This window comes from Jaculus jaculus, chromosome 13, assembly GCF_020740685.1.
Source record: "Jaculus jaculus isolate mJacJac1 chromosome 13, mJacJac1.mat.Y.cur, whole genome shotgun sequence".
Taxonomy (NCBI): domain Eukaryota; kingdom Metazoa; phylum Chordata; class Mammalia; order Rodentia; family Dipodidae; genus Jaculus; species Jaculus jaculus.
Genome location: NC_059114.1, coordinates 53,242,472 through 53,259,286, shown reverse-complemented (window position 1 = coordinate 53,259,286; position 16,815 = coordinate 53,242,472). Strand labels below are relative to the sequence as shown.

General features: G+C 40.9%; 1 pseudogene; it reads left to right on the top strand.

The window, feature by feature from the left end:
• The first annotated feature begins 15,220 nt into the window (after positions 1–15,220).
• On the top strand, positions 15,221–15,362 carry LOC123454388 (annotated as a pseudogene).
• The last annotated feature ends 1,453 nt before the right edge of the window (positions 15,363–16,815 follow it).

Sequence of the window (16,815 nt, the reverse complement as noted above, 5' to 3'; positions counted from 1 at the left end):
CAAGTGGCCCTGGTGTATCCATACTCTCTCTTTCTCGTATAATAAATATATATTTTGAAGAAAGAAAAAGAGACTGGGTATTGTGGTGCAAGCCTTTAATCATAGCACATGGAAAGCTGTGATTTCAAGGCCACCTTGAGGTTACATAGTGAATTCCAGGTTAACCTGGGTTAGAGTGAGACCCTACCTCAAAAATAAAAAAAAAAAAAGAAAGAAAAGAATAGGAATGAAAAAGAAAGAGTAGCAATTATATCATGGGGCAGACAAGAATAGGAACCATATGGCAGTCTTCATTTCCCTGAAATTGCTTTAGAGATAATCTTCTTCATATAGTCAAACAAAAAGTTTCCAAGATTCTTTTTATGATGGCCATCTGATGCTATGGGAATGTTATACTGGAAAGTCAGAGAGAATGGGTGCATATTATAGTACCATAGACCAAAAGCCTGAATATTCTGCACTAATATTCTCCAGCTAGAAGTTTTTTCCAAGGCCATCAGCATCTACGACAAGAATACAGAAAGATGACGAGCTATACAGATGTCCACATTAAACAGCTGGGACAAGCAGAGTAACTCAGGGAGAACAGTGTCTAATTAAAACTGGGAACAGGGCTAGAGAGATGGCTTAGCAGTTAAGTGCTTGCCTGTGAAGCCTAAGGACCCTGGTTTGAGGCTCAATTCCCCAGGACCCATGTTAGCCAGATGCACAAGGGGGCACATGTGTCTGGAGTTCGTTGCAGTGGCTGGAAGCCCTGGCGTGCCCATTCTCTCCCTCTCTCTCCTCTCTCTTTCTCTCTCTCTCTCTCTCTCTCTCTCTCTCTCTCTCTCTCTCTCTGTCACTCTCAAATAAATAAATAAAAATAAACAAAAAAAAAATAAAACTGGGAACAACTTCATCCAAGATGGCTGCCTCCAAGTTGGTCTCCTGCTGAAAGAATACAGATGCATCTCAAAGACAGGCGTCCTAAAATGCTTTCATTTACACAGCATGCCTACTATGTCAAGTGCCAGGGGATGATACCTAGAAGCAATGCACTTAGAATAGCATTTGATGAGCAAGCAAATACACACTTGAATACTCGACCTATGCTCCAATACTAAACAATGTGACAAATATAAGCAAGGCCCATGAAAATCTCACAATTTTCTAATAATCTTTTGAACCCATAAGGCCAATGAGTAACTACATGGCAGGTCAAGATGTGATTACAGTACACAACAAGCATTTACTTAGCAGTATTTATTAGAAAGTAGCTTCAAGTTTGTTATACTGTTTGTAATAGTTAACATTCATGGTCAACTTGCTTGGATTGAGAGATGCCTAGGGGATTAGTGAACGACATCTCTGGGTATGTCTGTGATGGCATTCCCAGAGACTATTAGCCTAACATGAGGACTCTGGTGCAATAAATAAATTAACCCTCTGGTACATTCATAATATGACAATGTTTTTGGAAGGTGTTAAAAGGCAAGAGGTACAACCTAGTTGGGGGAAGGAAATAGGTCACAGGAGGTGTGTCCATGGAGATTATATTCTCCCACGGTCTCTTTCTTTGTTATCCTGCTCTGCTTCCTGGCCACAGCGATTGTGAGCTGCTTTGCTTCATCCCTCTCCCTCCATGATGGGCTGGCAGCTTGGAAACCATGAGACAAAGTAAACTTCTCCTATTTTGCAGGTTGTTTTGGTCAGATATGAGGTCATATTGATGAGAAAAAAAAAACAAACTAATGTACTGCTATATTATAGATACAGTAAGAACAGCAGGGAACTGAAGACAGAAATCCACAGTAGAGCACCCGCCTGCATGGTCAAGGCCATAGGTTTGGTCTCTGGCATAGGAAAACACAAAAATAATAACACACACATATCTATGATCAACCAGCCAGCAATAGCAACTACTTCTTATTAAAGGCCTATTTTACATTTGTTATCTCATTGAATCTTTATAAAAGCTCTATGAAATGAGTGTCATGATTCCTATTTTATGATTGAAGAAACTTACAGACTGAAAAATCAGTTTGCTTAAAGTCACATTGAACTGAAGGATGCAAAAACAAACATGGAACTGCAGCAAACCCATTAAAGAATAGAGGAGGAAGGGAGATGACCAAATGGTAGGAGATCTTGAGAATAATACAAGATTAATTAGGTGAAAATCATATTGCAGATCATAATTTGGCAGCCATGTGGAGTTGTGAAAGAGGACCATAGGTAATAGAGAACATTCATGATGGACGGCATCTAGCTGAAGGCTTCTCACACTTCAAGATGGGCACAGATCACTTGGGGGTCCAGGATATGACCTGGGAGTCAGCATTTCTGACAACTGAGTGATGTGATACCCTTGATCTAAGGCTCTGGTTTGAATGGCCAGGCTCTAGCCCATTGAACCTGAAATCTAAGAACAAGCACTTAACAGTATCAAGAATTTCCCAGCTAAATAAAAACCAACAAAAATCATACAGTGTTTTTGTTTAGTCTATATTGAGTTATTATTCACTGTACATCTAATGCAATACTATCAATACTGTACTTACATAATTAATGAATTACTTTCTTGTTGTTCGAACAAACTCTGACCACAAGCAACTTAGTAAGAAATGAAAGAATTTATTTCAACTTACAGTTCCAGAGGGTAGTCAGTCATTGTGGGAAGAGCATAGCCAGCAGTAGCAGCAGACAACCACGTGTCACATTAGCAGGGAGGAAGTAGAGAAAAGGACATACAGAGAATGCTGACTGCTGCATGCTCTGCTAGCTTTCTCCTTTTCATATAGTCTAGGAACCCAGCCCATGGGTTAGAACCACCTACAGTTTGAGTAGGAGATCCTCCCACCTCAACTAATCTAATCCAAAGAATCACTCACAGTTATGACCAGAGGATTTGTTTCCACGTGATTCTAAATCCTGTAAAATTGACAACCAGAGATTAACTACGATAGTAAGAGTCAGATTTAATCATCAGCTTAAACTCTGGTAATCTTATGTCAATCTTCAGTTAAAAAAAAAAAAAAAAACAGGCATGGTGACACACACCTTTAATCCCAGCATTCGGGAGGCCGAGGTAGGAGGATCACTGCAAATTCGAAGCCACCCTGAGACTACATGGTGAATTCCAGATCAGCCTGGGCTAGAGCAAGACCGTACCTTGAAAAATCAAAATCATAATAAGAAGAAATTAATAAAAAACAGCTTGCAAACCATTGATTTAATCGAGTATCTTATTTTGTAAATGGGAAACTGAGGCCCAGGGTAAAGTGATTGGTTAATTAATAGGAAATGTAGACTAAGAGTCTATGACTAAAAGTGTAAGTGTGTTAGAATGAACTACAGAAAGCATTACTTGCTACATTGAGAAATGCAGATTTTTATCTTCTAGGCAATAGCAAAATCTTAAATATTTTGAAACAGGGAAGTGACATAACTAAAATCATGAGGCAGAGCAACTGACACAGCAACCCCTCAGTGCCTGAAGCAGAGATCATTTCAGAACCCAACGTCTTCATCTATGAGGCTGAATCCAAGGTGCCATCTGTTGTAAGTGTCTATACAAACCCAAAGAAAGAAAAGTTCTTGTCAATAAAATTATAAAAGGGTTTTTATCACTTTGAAATTTTTATACCTATCAAATTCCTCTCTCACAGTTTTTAGACAGTAAATTTTAATTATTTTTTATTCTTTAGCATTCATAAACGTAAACCACAGTGCCTCAAAGAGCCACAGGAAACCCACTGATGTGACTTAAAGTATCTTATAGTTTTAAACACATGATATTTGACGTTTGTTGACTATCGTACAAGCGTCTAGCTCAAAATTCATCATAATTCCAACATGACATTAGGCTACACTGCTCTTGGTAACATTGTCTTTTGTGAGGCTAAGTTATAAACATATAACACATTCTAGGATAAAAATAATGGAGAATAGAAAAAGAAGGTTAGATTTTTCCCCTCACACCATGCTCTCTGCAACTCGGGAACCGTGAGGGGAGAGCGGCAGCGAGCAACGGAGGAGCAGACCGCGAGGTAGAAGAACACGTGGAACAGCGAGACAACCAGAGCAGCCCCGGCTCCCTCCCCTCCCCCACCGCCTGAGCCCAGCTCTGGCAACAGAGCAGCGGCCCGGGACCGGCCACGCCAACTTGGGCTGACAACGGGACCCAAGCAGGAGCAGAGTTCGGGAGCAACATCAGCGGCTCCAGCACCAGTACCAGTGGCCCCAGCAGCAGCAGACCCAGGAGGGGCAGCAGCGGCAGATCCCGCAGCAGCAGCTTCAGGGGGAGCAGCGGCAGTGGACACAGCAGCAGCAGCTTCAGCAGCAGTGGTGGCTCCAGCAGTGGCAGCTACAGCAGCAGCAGAGGCAGCAGCAGCGGCTCAGTTTGCCCCGTAGGAAAAGCAAGTGCCCAGCTCCAGAAATCAGAACAGCAGCCCGACGACCCAGGCAGCAACTTGACTGAGACCAAAATCACCCAAGGTAACTGGGATTGCACCAGGGAAGGGTCTCACTTGGTCACAAGCTGACTTGGATCCCTCAACAGACCAGAAATCTAAACCTCTTTGTTGATAGAGGATCTGGTCATTATAATAACTACTATTGCATACATACTCAGGGCTATTTTTGATTGAATGTGTACAGTGTTTAGTTAAATTTTAGAATCTACCTGTATTTTATTCCACTCAGCCTGCTTGAATACTCCTATAGCAGGGAAACTCAACCCCTAAGAACATCTTTGTAGATACTCTGAGAGTCTTAAGAGCCACACCTAATACCTTAAGGTCCTACCCTGAAAATATATTACATCAAATCAATTGATACAGCTAAGAATACACAGCTAGCTAGAAAATCCAAGCATTAACTTAATCCAAGATGCAAAAATATATACATTATAACACAAGAAACACTAAAAAGCAAGACGACATAAATCCACCTAAAAGTATTAATGCATCAGAAATGTCCTCCAGTGAGAAAGAGTTAGAGGAAATGCCTGAGAAAGAGTTCAAAAGAATAATTATAAATATGTTCAAAGAAGTCAAAGAACACATGAAAACAATCAAAGAAGAAATCAAAGAGGAAATCAAAGGAATCAAAGAAGAGGCAGGACACCAATTTAATGAAATAAAGAAGGCAATACAAGACATAAATAGGGAAATAGAAATAATAAAGAAAAACCAGTCAGAATTACTAGCAATGAAGAACACAGTTAATGAAATAAAAAAACTCTGTAGAAAATCTCAGCAGTAGGATGGATGAGGGAGAGGACAGAATATCTAAGCTAGAAGACCAGGTGGCAGACCTAATGCAGTCCAACAAAGAGAAAGACAAACTTATAGAAAAGTATGAGTGGGAATTTCAAGATATTCGGGACACTATGAAAAGATCCAATATAAGAATTCAGGGCATAGTAGAAGGAGAAGGACTCCACTCCAGAGGCATAGTAGGCATCTTCAACAAAATCATAGAGGAAAATTTCCCCCAAATTGGGAAAGAGGTGCCAATACAGATACAGGAAGCCTTTAGAACCCCAACCAGACAAAACCCAGAAAGAACCTCTCATCGCCATATTATAATCAAACTTCCAAACACACACACCAAAGAAAAAATATTGAAAGCAGTTAGAGAGAAAAATCAAGTTACCTACAAAAGCAAGCCCATCAGGATTACAGCAGATTATTCAACACAAACTTTTAAAGCCAGAAGGGCTTGGAATGATATATTCCAAGTTCTGAAAGATAACAACTGTCAACCAAGGTTACTTTATCCTGCAAAGTTACCCATTCAAATAGATGGAGAAATAAAGACATTCCATGACAAAAGCAGGTTAAAGGAGTATTTGAAGACAAAACCAGCTCTACAGAAAATACTTGATAGAATCCTCCATGCTGAACAAAAGGAAAAGCACACATATAAGGAACCTAGAAAAAACCAGCTATACTCAAATACCAGTTAACAGAAGAGAGCACAGGTAGAACCAGAAACACACACACACAAAAAAATGGCAAACATAAATACACAACTTTCAATAATATCTCTTAATATCAACAGTCTCAATGCCCCAATGAAAAGACATAGATTTGCAGACTGGGTTAAAAAGCAGGATCCTACAATTTGTTGTCTCCAAGAAACTCACCTTTCTACAAAGGATAGACATTATCTCAGGGTGAAAGGTTGGAAGACGGTGTTTCAAGCAAATGGGCCTAGAAAACAATCAGGGGTTGCTATCCTAATATCAGACAGGGTAGACTTTAGTCCGACGTTAGTCAAGAAAGATAAGGAAGGTCACTTTATATTGATTAAGGGCACACTCCAACAGGAGGACATTACAATCCTAAACATATATGCACCTAACATGGGGGCTCCCGAATTCGTCAAACAAACACTATTAGAACTAAGGTCACAGATAACACCAAACACAGTGGTGGTAGGTGACTTTAACACCCCACTCTCATCAATTGACAGGTCATCCAGGGAAAGAATAAACAGAGAGGCATCTGGACTAAATGAGGTCATAGAAGGAATGGACCTAACAGATATATACAGGACATTTCATCCAAAGGCTGCAGAATATACATTCTTTTCAGCAGCACATGGAACATTCTCTAAAATAGACCATATATTAGGACACAAAGCAAATCTTAACAAATTAAGGAAAATTGAAATAATTCCTTGCATTCTATCTGACCACAATGGAATTAAATTACAAATCAGTAGCAAGAAAGGCTATAGAGCATACACAAAATCATGGAAACTAAACAATACACTACTAAATGATGAGTGGGTCAATGAAGAAATCAAAAAGGAAATCAAAAAATTTATAGAGTCAAATGATAATGAGAACACAACATACCAAAATCTCTGGGACACAATGAAGGCAGTTCTAAGAGGTAAATTTATAGCCTTAAGTGCCTATATTAAGTAATTAGAAAGGTCGCAAGTAAACGACCTAATGCTTTGCCTTAAAGCCTTGGAAAAAGAAGAACAAGGCAAACCAAAAATCAGTAGACGGGAAGAAATAATAAAGATTAGGGCAGAAATTAATGAAATAGAAACAAAAAGAACAATCCAAAGAATTAATGAAACAAAGAGTTGGTTCTTTGAAAGGATAAACAAGATTGATAAACCCTTAGCAAATCTGACCAAAGGAAAGAGAGAAGAGACACAAATTAATAAAATCAGAGATGAACAAGGTAACATCACAACAGATTCCAGAGAAATTCAAAAAATCATAGGGACATACTATAAAAGCATATACTCCACAAAGTATGAAAATCTGAAAGAAATGGATGATTTCCTTGATCTATATGACCTACCTAAATTAAATCAAAATGAGATTAATCACTTAAATAGACCTATAACAAACATGGAGATCCGAACAGTTATCAATAATCTCCCAACTAAAAAAAGCCCAGGCCCGGATGGATTCACTGCTGAATTTTACCAGACTTTTAAGGAAGAGCTAACACCATTGCTTCTTAAGCTTTTCCAGGAAATAGAAAAAGAAGGAATTCTACCAAACTCCTTCTATGAGGCATCACCCTGATACCAAAACCAGGCAAAGATAGAACAAAAAAAGAAAATTACAGACCAATCTCCCTCATGAACATAGATGCAAAAATTCTCAACAAAATATTGGCAAACAGAATACAAGAATATATCAAAAAGATCATTCACCCTGAACAAGTAGGCTTTATCCCAGAGATGCAGGGATGGTTTAACATACGCAAATCTATAAATGTAATACATTACATAAACGGGTTGAAGGACAAAAATCACATGATCATCTCATTAGATGCAGAGAAAGCATTTGACAAAATCCAACATCCCTTCATGATAAAAGTCCTACAGAGACTGGGAATAGAAGGAACATATCTCAATATAATAAAGGCTATTTATGACAAGCCTACAGCCAACATATTACTAAATGGGGAAAAACTGGAAGCTTTTCCACTAAAATCAGGAACAAGACAAGGGTGTCCACTGTCCCCACTTCTATTTAATATAGTTTTGGAAGTCTTAGCCATAGCAATAAGGCAAGAGACACACATAAAAGGGATACAAATTGGAAAGGAAGAAATCAAGTTATCATTATTTGCAGATGACATGATTCTATACATAAAGGACCCTAAAGACTCTACTAGCAAGCTGTTAGAGCTGATCAAAACCTACAGCAATGTAGCAGGATACAAAATAAATACACAGAAATCAGTAGCCTTCATATATGCTAACAACAAACACACAGAGGATGAAATCAGAGAATCACTCCCATTCACAATTGCATCAAAAAAAATAAAGTACCTTGGAATAAACCTAACCAAGGAAGTAAAGAATCTATACAATGAGAACTTTAAAACACTCAAGCGAGAAATTGCAGAAGACACTAGAAAGTGGAGAAACATCCCTTGTTCCTGGATTGGAAGAATCATTATTGTGAAAATGGCAGTATTACCTAAAGCAATCTACACATTTAATGCAATCCCTATCAAAATTCCAAAGGCTTTCTTCATGGAAATAGAAAAAACAATCCAAAAATTCATTTGGAATCACAAAAAACCTCGAATATCTAAAATAATACTGAGCAACAAAAAAGAGGCTTGTGGTATCACCATACCTGATTTTAACCTATACTACAGAGCCATAGTAACAAAAACAGCATTGTACTGGCACAAAAACAGACATGTAGATCAGTGGAACAGAATAGAGGACCCAGATGTAAGCCCAAGTAGCTATAGCCACCTGATATTCGATAAAAATGCCAAAAATACTCATTGGAGAAGAGACAGCCTCTTCAGCAAATGGTGTTTTGAAAACTGGATAAATATCTGCAGAAGGATGAAAATAGATTCTTCTCTCTCGCCATGCACAAGAATTAAGTCCAAATGGATTAAAGACCTTAACATCAGACCGGAAACTTTGAAACTGCTAGAGGAAAAAGTAGGGGAAACCCTTCAACATATTGGTCTTGGCAGACTTTCTGAATACAACCCCAATTGCTCAGGCAATAAAACCACAGATTAACCACTGGGACCTAATGAAATTACAAAGATTTTGCACCGCAAAGGACACAGTGAAAAAAGCAAAGAGGCAACCTACAGAATGGGAAAAAATCTTTGCCAGCTATATATCTGATAGAGGATTAATATCTAGGATATACAAAGAACTCAAAAAGTTAAATAATAAGGAATCAAACAAGCCAACCAAAAAATGGGCTATGGAGCTAAATAGAGAGTTCTCAAAGGAAGAAATACGAATGGCATATAAGCATCTAAAAAAATGTTCTACATCACTAGTCATCAGGGAAATGCAGATTAAAACTACATTGAGATTCCATCTCACTCCTGTCAGATTGGCCACCATCATGAAAACAAATGATCATAAATGTTGGCGGGGATGTGGAAAAAAAGGAACCCTTCTGCACTGCTGGTGGGAATGCAATCTGGTCCAGCCATTGTGGAAAACAGTGTGGAGGTTCCTAAAACAGCTAGAGATTGATCTACCATATGACCCAGCTATAGCACTCCTAGGCATATATCCAAAGGACTCATCTCATTTCCTTAGAAGTACATGCTCAACCATGTTTATTGCTGCTCAATTTATAATAGCTGGGAAATGGAACCAGCCTAGATGTCCCTCAACAGATGAGTGGATAATGAAGATGTGGTACATTTATACAATGGAGTTCTACTCAGCGGTAAAGAAAAATGAAGTTATGAAATTTGCAGAAAAATGGATGGACCTGGAAAGTATTATACTAAGTCAAGTAACCCAGGCCCAGAAAGCCAAGTGCCACATGTTCTCCCTCATATGGGGATCCTAGCTACAGATGACTGGGCTTCTGTGTGAGAATGAAAATACTTAGTAGCAGAGGCCAGTAAGTTGAAAAGGAGACATAAAGGGTGGAGAAAGGAAGGGAGGAGGATACTTAATAGGTTGATATTGTATATATGTAATTACAATGATTGTAATGGGAAGGTAATATGATGGAGAATGGAATTTCAAATGGCAAAGTGTGGGGGTGGGGAGGGAGGGAATTACCATGGGATATATTTTATAATCATGGAAAATGTTAATAAAAATTAAAAAAAAAAAAGAAGGTTATAGGATCCATTGTGATTCCAAAATCTGGGAAGTTATTTAGTACCCAAGAAGCATGTCTTTTCCACTAACAGATAATTCTAGTTATTTAACAATAATATTAAAAAAAATTTCAAATGGGCTGGAGAGATGGCCCAGCTGTTAAAGACACTTGCTAGCATAGCCTGATGGCCTGGGTTTAATTCCTCAATACCCACAAAAAACAGATGTACAAAGTGGGACAAGAGTTTGGAGGTTGTTTGCAGTGGCAGGAGGCCCTGGCATGCCCATACTCATTCATTCATTCTCAGTCTCTCTCTCTCAATCTCTCTTTCTCTCATAAATAAATAAAAATACATTTAATTTTTTCCAAATACCTACTAAATTATCAGATCCAACTATTTCATAACGGTTACATATTTCTTTTGATTTAGAAGTGAGGGTGGCTATGAAAAAGTACCAAGATCCAAACCCCTAGAAATCTCATTAACTGTATGGCCATACCACCCTGAGTCTGAGGTTGTCTTATCTCAGAAGCTAAGCAGGGTCACGGCTGGTTAGTGCTTGACTGGAAGAAGTCTCATTAACCAAGAAAGTTTAGGAATCTCTAATAAATGTATTCTTTGTGTTTGTAGTGCAGTTCTTCTGGATCAATCTAATTCACAGTTCTGTGCATCCAGGTTTACCACAGCAGCAGCCTCTGCATCTGGACAGCAGCATCCTCTGTGCCACAGGTGCATTAGCAAAATATCATCTAAATTTTTATTTTATTTTATTTGGAAAGAAAGAGAGACTATGAGCAGGCATTCCAGGGCCTTTAGCCACTGCAAATGAACTCCACATGCATGGACCACTTCATGTATCTGGATTTACATGGGTGGTTGTTAGGTGTTAGAGGCAAGCGCAGTAACTGCTGAACCATCTCTTCAGCCCAAGATACTATTTTTTAAGAGTGTTCCACTACCGATGGTTAAAATGGCAGCATAGTAGTAGCCTGGGGGGGGGGGGGAATAGGGAGAAAAACACAATTAATTCTTCAACCAAAAAGTGAAGGTTACAAAATATTATCAACCACAGAAGAGAAGCAGGAGAGACCCAGAGCTTCTAGAAATCACAGAAGCATCCAGAATCGGCTGCCACCATGGCACCAGTACTGGTCCGGAACTTTGGAAAAAGCTACACGGTGCCAACTCCTGCCTGAGCCACAGGCGCAGAACCCAGGTAAGGGGACTTTCCATTCACATCAGCCTCCTCGCAGTCAAAAACCTGAAGACAGCAGGGACCAGTTGAGAAGCTCCTGAGAAAGAGTACCAGGGGGACCAGCTACCCAGCTCTGGTACAACTTCAGGCACCCTCCACAGTCTCTTCTACCCCAACTGCTAGTGTCAGCAAGGACTGGAGACCAGGAGAAGGGAACTCAGCCACACAGCACCCAGCACAGGGGATCATAGCAGCACACTCACCTAATTAGCCTAGTGGAGGCCACAGCACAGTGAAGAGGGAAGTGACAGCTCCTAACCCTTGGTGGCAACAGGATGTCAGCTGAGTTCGGGGGAGAAGTCCCATCAAGTGTTATGAAAGCTGTCAAAATGAGAGCTGGAGTGGTGGATCTGAAGCAGGAATAACTGCTCTGCTCCTAAGACAGGCTCCCTAGCAGCAGATTTCAGAAGGTGCAAATCTGCCCTCAAGGCAGACATAGGTCTTCTTTGGACCATATCTTCGTGGAACTAACTGGGGCAAGCCCACCCCGCCCCTAGCCCCCAGTCCCCAGCCCCCAATCCCTAATCCCTAAGCCAAGACCAAGTCCTCTAATTCTGACCACCAGAAGCATCTGATGCTGGAGGATACGAGCAAGGGTTTATACAGACCCAGGTAGATCCTGATTGGATGGCTGGGAGCATGCAAACACCATAGGAGGTGAAAGGAGTAAGGACCAATCAGGCAGGAGCCTGCCAACCAAGCTATGAAAGTGAAGGCCCACCACAAAGGTTCCCCATCGGGGGCTCCACGTCCCCTGTTGACATGGTGACAGCAGGGCAGCAGTGGCCTGTTGTCAAAAGGGCACAGCAAGGGTTCTCAAGCCCTTCCTGCTGCAGCTGGCAGGCTCTAATTACTGCCAGGGTAGGGGTGAGGATCCCAACCTCACCACAAGTGCTTGGCCATCTACCTGCTCCCAGGCTAGAAATTCCGATAAAGGTGTGATCCAGGCAGGAAAGCTGGCTTAGCAGTTAAGGAGTGCTTCCACAAAGCCTAAGGACTCAAGCTCAACTCTCCAGGTCCCATGTAAGCCAGGCACACAAGGTGATGCAATCACACTTCTAGAGTTCGATGACAGTGGCTGGGGGCCCTTATGTGCTAATTCTCTCTTCCTCCCTCCTTCCCTCTCCCTCCCCCCTCTCTCTCACACACACACACTTTTTTTTTTTTTAAAAAAGCCAGTCAGTTGGGCTTGCCTCAAAAAAAACTTTTAAAAAGGTGTGATTCATCTGCAACTTCTTGGTTCTCTTTATCATATTATATTGCTATATTATATTATGTAGACCATGGACTTGAGTTATGTGTTCCTGACCCTGATATTATTCATGGTAGAATTGAAGATCTATGTAAAAATGTAATTTAGGGAAGAAAATGTACAAAGAATTACATATATTTCATTCTTAGATAGCAGTTTCAGTTAGTAAATTCACTTTTTCTGGTAGAAATGAAACTGGGTGATGCATTTTAACTAATCATGTATTAGCTATGTGATCTTGGGCCTCGAAGACTGGTTTTTTATTGCATAAAATAGGAATGCTTGCAGCATTTTCCTTCATAAGGTTGTTCTGAGGACTGATATGAGGTGTAAATGAAGAAAAGATATTCTGGCCCATTTGCCACCTTTTTAGCATCATTGGAATTATTTCTCCTTCCCTTGCCTAAAATTGTACTCTCAAATGTTCATGAGCAATTAATGGGCACAATCACACATGGACTCATACACACAACTTCCCACCGGCACCTTCACTCCCATGTCCCTCATCCTTGCCACTCACGGCATTTCCTGACCCAGAAATGTACCTTCTGCCTGGACATCTGGCCTCCAAGCCCAACGCACTGCAATTTATTCTGCACCCACATTTCTAAATGTTCTTTAGATTCTGTCATTATTCAGGCCAAATTCCTTCCAACAGCTTCCCACTGCGCTGTCTACATAACCCAACTTCAGTATCTAGGCTTTCCAAATCTGACATTTCATCACACCTCCTATCACTACACTTCACCCAGCCATGCTGACCTGCCTTCTGTTCCTTCCCTATACCCAGCCCATTCTCACTGCGGAAACTTTTCTGTTGAACCATATGCAAACGTATGTAAATTACATATCAGGGGAAAATGTCATTTTACAGATAGCAATCTGTAAGCCATAATTAATAGTATATGCTATAATTCAGATCTGACAGTGAAGGGCTTGAACAGTCTTGTCTAGGCACTGGCAGACTGAATTTTCGCAAAGCCAAAGGAATGATATTTTACCATCACCTCCCTTTTAAAAGTGTTTGGCAGCTAAGGCTCTTTGGAAGAGTTTTCTTTTTATATCTAGAAGGTTTTCTTCTGGATCCTCAAAGATTTGCTTGTATTTGAGTAAATGGATTTAAGCAGACAATGCATTCAGTCACAATTTCAGTACATCAGAGTTACTTGAATCTTCTAGCACTTAACTAATAAGCTGTTCCAGGATGGTGTGCTTCAGACAGCTATCAAAAGAGAGTGGTTTGTCTGTCAAATCTACACATGTATAGAAGACTCTTTCCTCTCTCACTTTCTGTCTCCCTCCCTCTCTTCCTCCCTCCCTCTTTCTTCCTCTCTCTCCCACTTGTTGCTAGAGAAATCCATTTAGAATAGAGAAGATTTCTTTGAATTCTACTCATGAAGCTGACAAAAACTGGGAAAGCAAACACATATCTCCAGCCTGAAAGTACTCTTGTTTCAGCAATCAGCAGTACTAGCATTTACATTTAAATCTGCCCACATCAGAGAAGCTATTCAAGGGAAATTGTGACTTAATTACTAAGACACAGCAGGAGAAATGACCCTCAAAGTATGAATTAGTGCAGGAAAGATTCTATTCCATTCATTTAAGTTAAAGTATTTTTTGAGTAACCACTCTAGCTCTCCAACTATATGCAGACAGGAAAAACAGCAAACCAGACTCCCTAGAAGGGGCTTTGGGAATAGTGTGTAAAACTACAAGCATAAGGTTTGATACAAGCACAAGCCATGCTTTCCCACTCAGTTTCTTGATTTCTCCTTTGACTCTTAGGATGTCTTCATCCACTGAGCTAAATTCCCCACTTAGGACATATCTTAAAAGATTAGGCAGTTCACCTCCAATCTACATGAAGATGGAAAAAGTGCACCGTGAGTCTTCTGTACCCAGCATGGGGCAGGAGACTTCATGACCTTAATTTCTCATTCCATGCTCCTGTTAGGCATTTTTTTCCCATTTGCCAAAATAGAAATGGGATTACTGAGCAATTGAACAAATTGTTCAGTAATATGTGGTACATACAAAATACTAATTAAATTCTGGATATCCGTGGTCATATTCATTTCACACAGAACACGCGTATTGATTATTACCTTCACTCTCCGCAGCTGAGGATTCAAACAGGCCATGGTGCTCCACGTGCTCAAGGAGCTTTCCCCCAGTGCGGATGGAGCATGCTTTTCACAGTGGAAATACTGTAACGGAAGTATGCCTGATAGGACAAAAGAGAAAATGACTCGTGGTGGCAGTGGTGGGAAGGAGAGTGAAGACATCACAAGATATGATACCAGATGAATTCTCAGGAAGAGAATCAGCAGTCCATGGAGTAATCAACAGGAGGAGACAGGAGCGTGTGGGGGTGGGGTGAAGAGGAAGGAACCCAGTACGGTGTTGGGAAGGAAGAATGCTAAGGGAAGGAGGGCTGTGGGACAGTGAGTCATCTGGTCAGGGCGGGTGTCTGATGAGGTAGCAGGAGATGGAGCCTGGAGCTGCAGAGACCAGGCAGGAGGGGTGTGGGGGTTGGGCTGAATTGACACTTTACCATGAAACTACTGGGTTCCAAGAAGAGATTTAAATCAGGAGTGCGACACCCTCAGAATGGTATGGTTGAAAGATCCTTCAGAGGCAGCCAATCGGTCTGCTTATCTGAATGTGTTTTCTGCAAAAAAAAAAAAAAATGTAGAGAAAGCTGGCAATAGCAATGCCACGTTATGACCCTTAAGGAGAGCTGAGGTTGTTAGGGTCCCTGAAAATGGCTACAATACCTTAATGTTGAAGCATGTCCATAAGACTTAATTTTAATGTAACTTGTAACTTTAATGAAAGCTAAGAGTTAAGAAATTGCAAGTATTTTTTTGAAGAAGAAGAAAAAAAAAAGCAATGAGAGCTGAACTCAAGGAACAGAATCGAACCCTGCTCTCAGCCAGCCTACCTCCCTCCTGCTTGATCCCTCAAGTGGACTTTATGTAGGCTGTCATTCCCAGTGACGCTGGCCTTGCCAGGGTTCTGAAATTAGCACATTAGTCACTCCTCCGCACCACGTTAAGGAGAATCCTATTAAAGTGTAGCATATTCCCTGCGAGGAATGCAGCATTATCAGTCACTAATGTGCTGCCCTTAATTGCTTTGCCAGATTAATTAGGTGGATCCCCAGCCACGTCCTAATCAAAGAGAGGCAGCACAGATAAATTTCCATGTGAGGGAGTGAATGAGATTCACCACTTTCAGTATGAACTGGGGAGAACGGTATCCGGCTACCTGGGCAGAAAAGGATCCCTGGATACACAGAGAGCAGTCAAAGAAGGAGGAGCAACTGCACGCAGACTCCGAGCCCCCTAGAGATCCCGTCCCCACCTACGTAGATACTCTGTTCTGAGGAGGTCTTCCCCTGGCACCAGAACCCAAACTAGCCAATGTCATTCCTACACTCCACCCAGCTCCTAACACATCCTTAGCAGAATAACAGTTGGTATCTTGGCCAATTTTCAGTACTCCACTGTGAGCTAAGCTTACTGCTTCCAGGTCTCCCATGAGGAAACTGAGGATGGAGGAATGTAAGGAAACTGCCCACAGTCATTCAACTAAATGGCAGTCAGCATTTGAATCTAGGATATTCAGGCTCTCCTGGCTTGTCTCTCTCCAGCAGTCAACACCTCAACTCTCCTGGTTTCTTAAGGTCTGTAGACACAGTTTACCTGTTAGAAGTCTATGGACATATTTTAATCTATACGCTACATTACACCATTGCCATAGCTTATAGGTACATTCTGGGGTTTACCAGGAGACTCACGATGTCCGCATTTGGGCACGAACATAAGCTTTTCATTCCTGTTGGGTCCTTGCCACAGTAAGTGAGTAAGCTGGAATTACAAACCAGAATTGTCTGACATCAGCACTTCAGGGCCTCACTAAGTCTTCTAAGAGACAATGACCTTTGAACAATGGGCTTAGGGGAGGTAAAAAAAAAAAAAAAAAAAAAAAAAGTTATAGGCAGAGGACAATTATATACAGATGGGAAACAGTGAGCCTAAAGGGAGCACAGTGAGCCTCAAGTGCTGTGGGAGAAAGCAGATGGCAGATGAGGCTGAAAAAGATGTTCAGAAAGAGGGACAGGAAGCATCCACTGGAAGGGGATGTTCTTGCCAGTGAAATGACTTAAGCATTTGAAAATATGGGGGCTGGAGCTGGAGTTAAGGCACTTGCTTGCAAGGCCAAAG